Here is a 14,634-nt window from a genome sequence, read left to right on the forward strand (position 1 = left end):
AAATTATCTGAAGTGGATACAATGCAAAGAAAGGAGTCATAGCAGGTTCCTTCCCTGAGGCAGGAGCCCACATTCGTATGACAGATGTGCTTACCCATGAAGTGTATACTTCTTCAGCTGTCAGTCTTGCCATCTACCCTACCCCCATCGTGTTTCAGAAGTATCTGTGTTGATGGAGAATCTCTACCACTTTTCAAACTTGTATTTGTCCACTTACTCAAGACTTCATGGTATGGTGTACACATACATACATACACACACATACATACATGCACACACGTATACTAAAAAACAAACAAACCACAAGCTAGGTGCCCACTCCAGCACGAAATTGGGTATGACAAAATCCCATCTCAGTAGGACTTACTTGTGACCATCTTTTGCTGAATTATGCCTTTGCAAAGGATGAGGTTTGCATGCTGGTATGGTTACATTATTTGAAATTACAGTCATACCTCGGAAGTCGAACGCCTTGCAAGTCAAACATTTTGGCTCCCAAACGCCGCAAACCCAGAAGTGAGTTTTCCAGTTTGTGAACGTTCTTTGGAACCCAAACTTCTGACGCGGGTTCCACGGGTTCCGATTGGCTTCAGGAGCTTCTTGCAGCCAATCGGAAGCTGCACCTTGGTTTTTGCATGTTTTGGAAGTCGAGTGAACTTCCAGAATGGATTCCGTTCGACTTCTGGTACGACTGTAGACACACAAATTCATCATAACAATTTAAAAATAAATAAAGAACATTATCCCTCTTTTCAGCCCGAGTGACTTACATAAAGTCAGTTAAAACAGTGTCTCCTTACAGGCTTACAACCTAAAGGCTACAACCCCCAAGGGGGTGGGGAAAAGCAAACTCAATCACCAGTTTCTAAAGTGATGTGGTTCTTATAATGACCAGCTGAATTAGCTACAGTTCCAGAGAGAGAAGAAGTCAAATGTAGTCTCTCAGCAGAGTCAACAGAGTGCAGGCTGATGGGAAATAAATTCAGGAGTAATTTAATTATCCTGTGTTCTCCCTCCTAGGGCCAATAATCTGTTGGGAGACCTTGCAGGTGGTTGCCAGACTTAAGAACTACTTTGTGTGTAGTAAGACCCTTGGGTAAAGGCCTTCCCTTTAAATAAGCTGTCTTATTAATTAGCTACCAAGATTTAGTGCTTGCCTGTTTTAATAACGGATGGTGGAGTTTCATTCTTCTTGCTGTTTTTAACTGATTTTTTTTACTTCCTTTATTTTATTGTTCACTTTACACTGCTGCTAGGTGACAGTTACGGGATGAGTCTGATGGGTCTAGACTCTCAGCAGAGCCAATGGCGAGGCCTTGTGGTCCCGATCTCTTGCTCCTCTATCAGACTATAGCGGAGTGAGAGATGGGACTGCAAAGCCTCTCAATTGGTTCTGCTGAGAGCCCAATTCCATCAGGCTCATCCCGCAACTGTCGCCTAGCAACAGCCATTCCATGAGGCTGTGCGGCGGAGGGAGACCAGAAACCTTTGTGTGCTCACTTCGGCAGCACATATACTAAAATTGGAATGATACAGAGAAGATTAGCATGGCCCCTGCGCAAGAATGACACGCAAATTTGTGAAGCGTTCCATATTTTTAAGTTTAAAGTATATTTGAAAAAATATGTTAATATTTAAATCTTAGAATAGCTTTGGAAGTGAATATAAGCTGTAGGGTTAGAAGTAGAAGACAGTGTATTTTAAAATATTATTATTTGTTTTTTTTTTCTTTTCCAAGTAAATTTTTATTGTTTTCCTTACATATTCTTTTCCAACAAACCATATTAATGCCATACATTTCCTTTGATTCTGCTGAGTCGCGACTCCCTCCCCCCTGCAATTGGTATATTTAACCCCTTTCTATCACACAAATCATTCTCACAATAGTACTATTATACATTGAAGGTATTATGTCAATCCTGCTAGTGTCTTGACCTCTTTACAATTCTCCTTTAAATATTCAATAAATTTACTCCAGTTATTTTGGTATCTTTGGTCTTCCTGGTCCCAGATCCTTCCTGACAATTTGGCAAGTTCTGCATATTCTGTCAACTTCACCTGCCACTCCTGGATGGTTGGTATGTCTTGAGTTTTCCATCTTTGGGCCTAAAACAGTATTATTTGTAAGTGATAAAATGTGAAGATTTTTATGGTACAAGTAAGCGTGATTTAAAAAAATGGTTAGAAATTATGATACTGTATATGTAAACTGCTAAAGATGAGGTAAAATGAAAATCAGATAGGGGGGACTTGGGGAAGCCCACGTAACAATGTTTAGAAAAAATAAGGATAAGACAAGAATTTGTTTGTATTGTTTGTTTTTCTGTTTGTGTCCTTTGGTTGCGTTATAAAATGAATAAAAAAATTGGGGGGGGGGGAGAGAGAGAGACAATAAACCTTTGGCTCCTCCTCTTCTGGAACTGTTTCCATTTCTAGCTGTTCACTACAAGAATGGAGTTTTGTTTTTTCCCTTCTCCCTCACAACCACTTTACTTTTTGTGGAGTGTTTTTTTTTCATGTTGTAAACTTGTAGGCAGAGATAGAATTATCATTAATACCTGTAAGCCGCTCTGGGAGCCTCTTTCGGCTGAAGGTCGAGATTTAAAAAGGAGAGCTTCAATTAAATAAATAAACACATCCTGTGTTATTATCGTACGGCTTAGCCAGGAAATTGAGTATAAATAAGAGAAAATGAACAATAAACATCTTAGCGTCGTTCTGTTCTTTGAACACTACTGGGCATTCCCAATCGCCACTCCCAATCTCCCAAAATCAGATATAATTTTGCTTTCCCTTGCTCTGTAAATATAATTATTTGTTTTTTAAAGTAATTTTAATGAAGGAAAATTCATTAAGTCATGGCAGATTTGCCTCTGGGTTCCATTTGGTAGATTCTAATTGACAGGAGCCAGATAAGCTCTCTGACAATAAGTAAAAGAAATTGCCTTTATTAGTCTTAAATGACTAGCTGAGACAACATTGCCTCTCCTATTTTCAGCTTTGGAGTGTTTTTCGAAAGCTCTTTTATGTTTAATTAGCTATTGTCAGGATCAAAGATAACCATTGTTATAGGAATACTTATAACACCACTGTGTTCATAAAAGTGTGAACATTGACTTCTCTTTTATAGCAGACGATGTATCTATCTAGAAATATCTATCCAAAGAGTCTCTTCCTTTCCGGGGTAACTTGTGACTCATTTTAACTCCCTTCACTATTTAGACCCTCATTTTCAGTTTTGCTCCTGTTTCCTGTGTTATTGTTGCTAATTGACAAAGAGGCCAGTAATTCAATAAAACTGGCCTCCTGGCAGCATGAAACTCACAGGCATATGCATGTAGACATTCGCCCTCAGTTAATTTCCCCCCCAGCAGGTTGAATTTTGGATCTTTTCTTTATTTTTCCATTGTGTGGTTCTTAAAACGTGTATTGCAGAGGGTGAAATAACTGCCCACCAGGCAACTCTTATTGTACCTTTTATGTATTTGTTTTTTCTGGCTTCCTTAAATGTGCTTCTGAGCCTTCACAAACTCTCCAGCAAGGAATGAGATATTATTAAGCAAAAAGGCTGGGCTTACAGCTAGCTCTATGCACAGACGAAAAATAAAAACATTTAATCAAGTGAACAAGTATATGGCAGGCTCTAAATGTGAGGGTCTGGGGCTTGTGGCCAAACACTCAAAAATGAAGTTTACACAATGGAGACCTGCGGCCAAAGATTTCAACAGACAGTTTAAATCAATGTGTAGACTTCCGGGTTGGCGCCATCGCCGAATGGCGGACTCCCTCCGAGCTCCGGAGAGAGCCTGCCCGGCAGGGGCTGAGTCCTACCGCACCGGCGACGCGGGGACCCTCAAAAACCATGGGCGCTGAAACCCATGGACATGGTGACTCGGCTGGCACCTTTTGCGCCCCCCCCGACCCGCGAAGGAGCCTTTTTAAAGGCTGCGGAACGGGTGACAGGGGGGGGGGGTGCTTTGAGTCCTCCGCTTCCCCTGCCGAGCGAAGCCGCATGCCATTCGACGGAGAGCGCTGACTTCTTCTATTGAAAATTTGGACTTAAAAGAATAACCCGTGAGTAATTGGAACCTGGACTAAAAAGGGGGATAATTTTTTTAAAAAATTCGGAGCGAGCGGGGGAGGCGCAAAAAGGAAGTCAGCCCCCCCCCCCGTTGTAGAGGAGTTAAAGTAATGGATTTGACAACTAAGATCGAGTGCAACCCTATGTTGACAAAGTTACTAACTTCGTGATGGAAAATTATAAGACTGAGCTGGAGGAGAAAAGTGGAATTGAACTAAAAAACAACACCCCCCCCCCCGGAATCCTGGGAGTGATTTGTGAGAGCGCCGGGAGAAGAGAAAGAGAGGTTTTGACAGCTGTCAAAGAGCTGTCAAAGCGGAAGAACAAAAATGAGAACTTTGTTACGAGGACTTTGCCGGTTACATTTGTTATAAATTGGATACAAATTGTTTAAAACAAGGAATAACAAGTTATTTTGACTGGTGGGCGTGATCTGGAAGGGAACTGAGTTATTGCAATCCACCTAGAGGAGCTGAGGGATATTACAAGTATTGTTGGCTTGGAATCTGAATAGAACTTTTTATCTCCTGGGAAACTGCAGAAATGGAACACTATTTTGTCTACAGAGGTCTACACACTAAAGGAGACAATAGATTTATCTATTGAAGAATGGAAGGGACTTGGCATAATGTTTTGTTCCTGAATAACAGAGCCTCTGCAGAGGAATTAGAAGCTTTTGGAATTAGAACATTTGTGCAGGAGAGCAGGAAAAAAAAGAAAAAAAAAGGAGGAGAGAGATCAACAAGAACAACAAGAACAACAAGAATTGGATAAAGTTGGAAGTGGGAACATTTGGGACATCCAGATTTGAAAGGTCTAAAGAAATAAAATTGGAGTTTTTACTCCTAAATATAAAAATCTGGATGGAAGAAATGGGCCTTTTTGAGATAGACTCCTTCCAAGATTGGACATTCCAAATTAAAGATGACTGGTAAAGGACTATGGTCTAGATAGATGTGGGAGCTCCAGGAAGACATCAGACGTTGATGAACATTGGGAACGCAACCGGGAAAGGGGGGAGGGAAATTTGGAATCCAAAGGGCGTAAAATTATATTTGATTATTTTAATTATATTTTATAATTTTATCCTAATTAATTATATTTGATTATTTTAATCTGTATTGTGTATCAAAGGGGGGAACGCGTGGAAGGGAACAGGTCGATTTTAGGGGATGGGAAAATATTTTTAAAACTGGGCTAATGATAATAAGTTCAAAATCTGGGATAAGAACTTGCTGAATTTATTTGTAAGAATTGGAATACAAGAGGGGGAGGGGAGGGGAAGTCCTGGAAATATGTTATTGAAAATAAGATTTTAAATTCGGATGTTTTTTTTTTTTATTCTGTTGTAATTTAAAATTTCTAATAAATATTATTAAAAAAAATAAAATAAATCAATGTGTGAGCCTCTCAGACTCCAAAGTTGGCTTGTCTGATCTTCTGTTCCTAGTAAAGAGCTAGTGTGATATTGGTGGTTAGGTCATCAGAGGAGGACTGGGAGTTCAATGTTCAAATGCTCTCTCAGCCATGAAACACACTATCTCTCAAATGGAATCTACACACATATAAAAATGCTGTGAAAATGCTTTTTTAAAAAAAAGTTTTGAAAAATATATTGAATTTGCCATAGCTCACTCTCGCCATCTAGTGTCACATTTGTATATTGCACTTTACAACACACTTAAAACGTTTTATTTGCAGCTTTATAGCTGAGTCCTCATCCTAAATGGGAACCACGTGCGGTGTCTTGAGTTCCTTGGAGAAAAGCTGGGATACAGATGAAATACTTTTATTTACTTTCTTATAACCTGCCCCTCATCATTCACACTATCCCATGGAGAGAGGCACAGGAAGCATACAGCTTCCGGGTCATGTTACCAGCATGACTAAGCTGCTTCTGGCGAACCAGACCAGCGCACGGAAACACCGTTTACCTTCCCGCCGGAGCGGTACCTATTTATCTACTTGCACTTTGACGTACTTTCAAACTGCTAGGTTGGCAGGAGCAGGGACCGAGCAACGGGAGCTCACCCCGTCATGGGGATTCGAACTGCCGACCTTCTGATCGGCAAGTCCTAGGCTCTGTGGTTTAACCCACAGTGCCTAGAGAGACTTAAAAAGGACGACATTTGGCCCTCAGCTCTCTTGTTCATAGCTCCTACATTGTCTCCAACCTACCTTTATAATCTCTCCCTCTCTCCCTCAACTCTTTTTCTCCTCTCCTATGTTTATCTTGACTTCCGTCACCTCTACTTCCTCAAGTAGTTGTGTGCCACACCTGCAAGAGAAATGCCAGCTGCAATTCCATTCCCCCGGCCCAACACCACATTTTCCATGGAAAATGCATTAAGCTGTTCAGATTCTGGCCAGTCCTGGTTGCATTTCCCTTCCGTCAATACTTTATCAACTCCTTCACAGCACCTGCCCTTAATCCAGTATGCCAAACCAGTTCTCTTGTTTGTTTTGGATATCCTTCTTTCGATACCCTATCTAGACTTTTGGCTGATTTTGTGCACATGTCAGGTAGATTTTTCTTTAATAAATACTCACAAGCATCTGTGCACGCCAGCTTTACTGAAGTGCCAAATATGGGGAAAGGGAATCTGAGGCTCTGTGAGATTTGGAAAGAGTGTGCTATGCACAGTGCTAGAAAGGCTAAGAAAGGGCAGAAAATAAAATTTAGAAGCACTATTGTGCAGATATTTTACTTTCTATCTTTAAAAAGTCCAATCCCTCAAAAATTAAAATATCATTTAAAAATAAAATGGAATCGAACAAATGTCTATTTAAGATGGCAATCTGCAGTTTATGTGCTGTTTACTGGTACATGGAATAACTATTGCTCTGCTAACTCATCTGCTGCTCTGCATCCATCCCCGTTTCAAAACAAAACCAAACCTCAAAATGTTCATCATGGGATGCAGGTTGCAATAATCATTCAGGTAATTTTCTGCTACAAAATGAAAGAACAAGCAAAAAAGCCGGTGCAGATATTCATATCTTAAATCAAGGTGGGGAGGGGAAATGGATTTCATCCTTGCAGTTTTAGAGAATGGAGGGAGACTGTAAACATAACAAGATAATGAAGGAAATGCAATTGCAAAGAGAAGTTCTTGCTGATAGACGTTAAGGGGATTGTAAGTGGAGCAGCTAATGTGCACAGCAACTGGCCATTGTGCACACCCATGAGGCCTCATGGAGAATGTGCACATAACCCTTTCATGAAGAGGGACTTGTGCACATTTCCTGGTCAATATACATAATCTCCAGCAGGCATGGGAAATGTGCATATTTTGGCTGAATTTTGCACATTCTATAGCCAACACATAGTGGTTAGAATGCTGGAATAGGATGCAGGAGAACAATGTTCAAATCCTCACTCAGCCTTGAAGCTCACTGGGTGTCCTTGGACTGTCCTAACCTACCTCACACGTTTGTCACAGTGATAAAATGGAGATCAGGGTAGAGAACCACGTATGCAATCTGGAGCTTCTTGGAGGATAGGTGGGATGTAGATGTAATAAATACTGTAAACAACTCATGGAGAACTCTGGAAGTTCAGGGCTCTAAATCACATGGGGAGCTTACTCAAGAGCATCAGGCTCCCCACTGGACATCACAGAACGGCCTCTACTGCAGATCACAGTGAGCTGGGCAGCCTGTATGGGAGAAGACAACCATTCAGATAACCTGCTTCCAAGGTGTTTAGGGCCTTATGAGTCAAAATTAATACCTTAAACCATGGGTAGCCAGCCTGATTCCCTACAGATGTTATGGACTACAGCTCCATTCCGCATGGCCAATGGCCGGGGATGCTAATAGTTGTCATCTAAAACATCTGGAGCAGACCATGTTGGCTACCCCAGCCTTAAAGCTAATATCCATTTGATTGGATTCCACATTGCTTGTGTTGTGCCTGGTACAACCAAGCACCAACAGTTACGGTATTTATTCTCTTGCTTGGCTTTTAAAAAACCTTCAAGAAATACCTGTCCACTTAGATAGCTTTCAGGGGGGTACCTACAGGATACCTACCCACTTCATGCATCTGTCAAAATAGACTCAAGTCCATAGAGGTTTTTGGCTCAAAGTGAATTTTACCTTCTAAAAATGTGTTTTTATTGAAGGAGCCCCCACAGTCTTGTTTTTGTTCAGCCACCACTCTGGAAAAGAGAATTAGTTATCTCAGGCTAGTGAATGGGTGGCTGTGGATCATGGTTTTTAGAGCCTTTTCAAACTTTTACTTAGCACTGTTTCTGCAATGAACCTGTTAGCTTTTGAACATTATGCGTAAAAATATCCTTTTGCTAGACAGTAAGAGGGATGGCTATTCAATTGACACTCCGAACCAGATGCCTCGTGCTTCTTCTTCTTCCATTATTATTTCCTCTGTGGATTCTACATGATGTGACATTTTATCTGTTATCTTTCCAGGCACGGGGGAAGCAAACGAGGGAGCTGATTAACAGAACCCCGTGCGCAACTAGGAAGCACCGTTCCTCAAGTGCTGAGATGCACAACTGTGCTTTTCAGGCTAATTTGAACGGTGGTGATTGTGTAATGAGAAGGAAGAAAACTGAGAAACATTTATGATTTACTCCGACAGCTGGAATGTACTTATCCAGCCAACGGAGAGGGGGAAAATATTGCTGCTTTTAGTGAAGAAGAGCATAAGTCAAAGTGAAGAAAAACACAGCAATGTTGTGATCAGCACAGGGAAGAAGAAAACAGTCTCAGTTGGTTGGGGTGTCCAAATGCAATACAGATGATATTTGTCTCCGTTAGCTAAAGAATGCCTTAGGAGACAGAGTGAAAGGTCAAGATAGATGTAATCGAGAGAGACAGCAGTTACTCCATTTTCTCATAATAGGGATTCCGTTGATAGCTTGCTCACACATCTGTACACACTCGTTTGAAGCGATTCCAGATAATTGGCTAGGTGCTGGCCTCGCTGTGATGGAAATGGCTCAACATGGCCAAATGTTTCTCACAATGAACATACAGAAAGCAAAGTGTGAAAAATATCCTGGGTAAAGGGGAAAACCTTGTTGAATATGCTTTAGGTGGGAAGCTAAATCCTGATCAGTGCCCTTTGAGGGCCAGTGGGGCCTTCAGAATCATAGCTTACCTGCCTGGGTGTGAACAGCAATTCTGGCAATTTGAATTTAGAGTTACTGGCCCCTCCAGTCTCTGCCAAGAGATTTTGGCACTTAACCATGGTTTGTGTTTCCAATGGAAAATGAGGCACAGCGGAGACTGTAGTGTCTTTATGAATTTTTTTTTTTTTGCACATATTTACATCTGAGTTTCGATGAGGAGTGGGTTCTGAGCATCCCAACTCCAGAGGGGCTTGCTCCCCGCAGCGGAGCAACATTCGATTCAAAGGCACCCAAAACACTATCTCTGTGTCTCCTCCACATGATTTGTACGTCCATTGGCCTGCATGCCATCTGGCTCCACCCTTCTTTTTCTCATATCCCCTTGCTAAAATGCAACCCAAGCCTCTTGAAAAAAAGAAGACTTTCTGTGGTGACATCACACCCCCTGTGACCCTGGCAACCTTCCTCTCCCAACTCTGCTGTTGTATTTTGCTAACTAACACATAACTGGGGAAGGGACTCCATCTTGTCTCAATGGTTCACTTTTTGTCAGGGTAATGACTCTGCCATCACCTCTTTTGTTCTTTGATAGTACCTCTCTCAGCCGATCTGAGGAAGCTGGTTTGGCTTCTTTTTTAGGCCTTGTGAAATCCATTAATCAAACCCTACATTGACTAATTTCAGAAATTATGGGGACAACCTGGCAGCCAGGAATCTTAGGGGATCCTTGTACCCTGCAAACCCATTATACTAGGTAGAGAAAAGCAGTCTGAAGGTGGCTCCATACTGTCAGTATTTTGGAGCGGGGATTCAAGTGAAAGTTGGTCATTCCCTGTGTTGGCGAGGCTCATTTGACAACAACAAGAAACCAAGCCTTCGTGTCATTGACCCAGCATTGTGGAACACTCTGCCAACAGAGATTCAGCAGGTGTCTTCAAGTTTTAAATGCATGCTGAAAACTTGTCTATTCCATTGGGCTTTTACAGCCAGTTAAGAATAACTCCACAATACATAGGTGATTTTTTATTTCAACTTTCTATATGGTTTTTATTGTATGGTTTGATGTGCTATTGTTGCAAACCACTCTGATTTTTTATGAATAGTGGTATATAAAGTTTAATATATAAGTAAAAGCAAAAAAATAGATTGTGTAGCTGTCTATCATTCTACGTGCACGCACACACACACACACACACATACACATTGCTATTAATAACTTCTTTCTCTTTGCAATAACCTTACTGTGAGCCACAAATCTCAGAAGCAAATACAAACATATTGCCACATTAGAGACAGTGGGAATAAAGTGCTCCTGAGTGGCTTGTGGAAGCAGCCTGCCGTTTGTGACTCTTTGACCAGCCATAAAGCTTAAGCGCTGGTGCTGACCACCCATGAGCTGGTTGCAACATTTCTGCAGAGGATTTTAAAATGTTTCTCATTGCCAAGAGCTAATCTGTCTTTAAGTGCTTTAGAGTAATGGAAAGTCCTGTGCCAGAAGCGAGAAAGGAAACATAGCATAACATGCTTGGGTCTGGATGTGGTCAATTAAGCATAGCAGCTAAAAAAAAGGCTGCTAACTTGCTTTCTTAAAATAAAAACAGGCGATTAGTGGGCCAGTTTATGTAAGCACGCTGTGCGATGCAAAACAGAATGTGAGCATTGGGAAAATTCATAAATGTTAAGTAATACTTGCTGTTTAAATATGATCCATATACATGTATACATATACTAGTACACATATATACACAATAGGCAAGAACAGGTTTAGGCAAGCGATGTTCCAGAAGACCACCTTGTGGTTGCCACTATTGTTGTTGTTGTTGTTGTTGTTGTTGTTGTTGTTATTATTATTATTACTACAGTGGTACCTCGGGTTACATACGCTTCAGGTTATATACGCTTACATAGACTCCGCTAGCCCAAAAATAGTTCCTCGGGTTAAGAACTTTGCTTCAGGATGAGAACAGAAATCGTGCTCTGGCGGCGCGGCGACAGCAGGAGGCCCCATTAGCTAAAGTGGTGCTTTAGGTTAAGAACAGTTTCAGGTTAAGAACAGACCTCCGAAATGAATTAAGTACTTAACCCGAGGTACCAGTGTATTATATTGCATTTGCACCCCACCTTTTCCTTCAATGAACTCAAAGTGGCACCTACAGTTATCCCCCTCCTCATTCAATCCCCACAACAACTCTGTAAAGTAGGTTAGGCTAAGAAGTAGTGACTGGCCCAAGGTGAGCTTCAAAGCCAAGTGGGGATTTGAATCCTGGTCTCCCAGGCTGTAACCCAACACTTTGGTGTTGCTTGATTTAAAGCAACACCCCAAGAAAGAGGGGGGGAGCAGGGGAGAGTGCCAGCATGGTGTGGTGGTTAAGAGCGGTAGTCTTGTAATCTGGTGAACCGGGTTCGCGTCTCCGCTCCTCCACATGCAGCTGCTGGGTGACCTTGGGCTAGTCACACTTCTTTGAAGTCTCTCAGCCCCACTCACCTCACAGAGTGTTTGTTGTGGGGGAGGAAAGGAAAGGAGAATGTTAGCCGCTTTGAGACTCCTTCGGGTAGTGATAAAGAGGGATATCAAATCCAAACTCTTCTTCTTCTTCTCTAAGATTGTTCTTCCTACCTGCACTTTTTTATAAGCACTTGTATTAAACAATTATGCTGTCCGATTAATCACAACACTTTTAAATCCATTTTGCTTTTGGCATGTGGTCCCCAGAAGGTTGCTTACAAAGTTCTTCTTCTTCTTCTTTGGTGATCACTAAAAGCTGAATAAGATTGTCTTCCATGAGCACGGTCTTAACAGTGACTGTGGAGGCCAGTTCTGGATCCACACATCCTTCCGCAGTGGGGACATAGGTTTCCGGGCAGGAGTTGATCACGGTGATGGTTTGCCAAGCGGGTTTGTAGCTTACAAAGTTATATGGCCCTTGGCCATAGGAAAATCCCCTTCATATGGTCCCCTTCCCTGGTCATAATGGAACAACCCAACAGAACCATGAGGTTTGTGCATAGTTATCATAACCATGGAATGTTGGAGGGGGGGGAGGAGAGAGAAAAGAAAAGTGGGTGGAGAATGATACGTCCTATTTGAGCTCCTTACAGCTTATATTACCCTGGAGAAGGGAATGAACAGGAGCTCTCCTGCTAAAGAGTGAGAAAGATACACACTGCAACATTTTGTTGCAACTTGTTTCTCCTATCACAGTAACACCTTAAAACAGGGCAGTTCTCATATTTTCCAAGAAAGATTTCCAGCTACAACTCTCCCACAATACAGCTGGTCCATAACTGTAAGTACAAATGGTGGCTCATCTGAGAATAGCTCCCTGGGAACTGAAAGCAGCAGTACTATAGGCAGCAACCAAAATGGTTAGCTTGGGACTTTCCTTAAAGTGCTGTATTCATAGGGGATTACCTTCCACCTGAGTTGACTCAAACAGTCATTCCTTTATCAGAAAATATACAGCATATGAAAAACCACGATTTTTAAAATAGCTTTTGTTTCAAAGCTTTCATGGCTTGAAACGCCATGTTTGATAAAATAAAATGCATTTTCTTAACCCAAGGTACCACTGTATTGTGATGGTATAAAATCTCTATCCAATCTCTTTATTGCAACAAATCCAGTTATGCCATTTTAGACACAATGTTACTGATAAGAATGTCAAATTTACGCATTGGCTTTGGGTACAGAACACTTTGTGCACTTTGCATACAAAAAAGTTATTCTTAATAGTGGTTGTGTTTTTTTTAAAATCTTTGCCCTGCCAGTTACTTTTAGTATTTGAGAGGCATGGTTATTCTATAAAGTGAAATACACACCTACAAGTTTTGTGCTTTGCATATACAGTGGTACCTCGGGTTAAGTACTTAATTCGTTCCGGAGGTCCGTTCTTAACCTGAAACTGTACTTAACCTGAAGCACCACTTTAGCTAATGGGGCCTCCTGCTGCTGCCACGCCGCTGGAGCATGATTTCTGTTCTCATCCTGAAGCAAAGTTCTTAACCTGAAGCACTATTTCTGGGTTAATGGAGTCTGTAACCTGAAGCATATGTAACCTGAAGCGTATGTAACCCGTGGTACCACTGTAGAAGTAGACAAGCTCCTATCTTTAGGTTAAGGGCACAAGGAAGCAGAAAGTGAGGAGTGGGCTGCTCAGCTGTGCAGATGGTAAAATTGTTCTTTGGTTGTATCAGTTCAGAATGTAGAGCAGGAGGAGTGGAAGACACATGTCTGAATGTTCTCCCAAGCAAATTATTATTATTATTATTATTATTATTATTATTATTATTATTATTATTATTCACATGGAAGACTAACAAGACTGGGGAGCAGTAGGTTTAGAACTATTCTCCACAATATCTTATCTAGATATCTATGGGACCCTCCAAGCATCCTTTCTATAATACGTTCATGATTATTTGTGCTCACAATGATATTGAGGTTGTTATACACAATCCTGCTTTCAATACTATTTGTATCTGAAAAAGTTTCAGGGCAGACATCCTGATTCATTTGCAATCAGTGCATGTTTTATATCTTCCTGCTGAAATCCTGGAACTGTTCATTCTACAAATTTTCCAGGGTGGGTTGTGGTGGGGTTATTTTTTTGGGGGGGGGGTGTTCCACTTTTGTTGTGCTATAGTGTAAGAGTCCCCCTCCAGTTGGCAATAATGCAGTAACACTGGAGAAGCATCACAGAAGAACATGTGGACTATCCAGTATAAATCTACCACTAATACACTATTATTGCATCAATTGCATGCTGCGGAATCCACTTATAAAAGAAGAAAAAAATCAGTCTGGAGGGGTCCTATCTATCTAAAACCTTTCAGGAATATTTTTAACAAATGGGGGAAATTCAGCCATGTGGTCTCCCACCTGTTTAAAATCATGGTCTTGGGGCTCAATTCCCACATATTTTGTAGAGAAAAGAGATGATTCAAATGAGGGCTGCAAGAATGATTGGAATCGGTTTTTTAATCAATGGCAATTTTAACTGATTCATCGGTGAAGGTCAAATTTAATCACTGGGACTGCGAGTTATCTTGCTGCCGCCCAGGTTGTGTTGACCCTGTAACAAGTGGTTGTAAGCACAACTTCCGTTTCGAGGCAATCTTGCAGGGAATGCCTTCTTCGGACATGAACAAAGACTAAAGACCACACATCCTGCCCGCCAGACCAGCAGGAAATAGATAAAATCAAAACACCTTGTAAGGGGGAGTAAGACAGTTTGAGGTATCAGGCGTGATCCTGCCCAGCTCTCTGCCTTCAGCAAGCCTCGAGGGCTCAAATTTCAGTGGCAACCTGTGTGACACCAAAATTTGGTGCCCTCCTGCCTCTCAACTTCCATTCTACATCATAGTTGTGATGCCCCTGAGGCTCAGCACTAGGCCTGGGCGATACATCAATATATGAGAAGCATATGTATGATGTATGATGATATGTATTGATGT

This window comes from Podarcis erhardii, assembly GCF_964252035.2.
Source record: "Podarcis erhardii genome assembly, chromosome: 8".
NCBI classification, from domain to species: domain Eukaryota; kingdom Metazoa; phylum Chordata; class Lepidosauria; order Squamata; family Lacertidae; genus Podarcis; species Podarcis erhardii.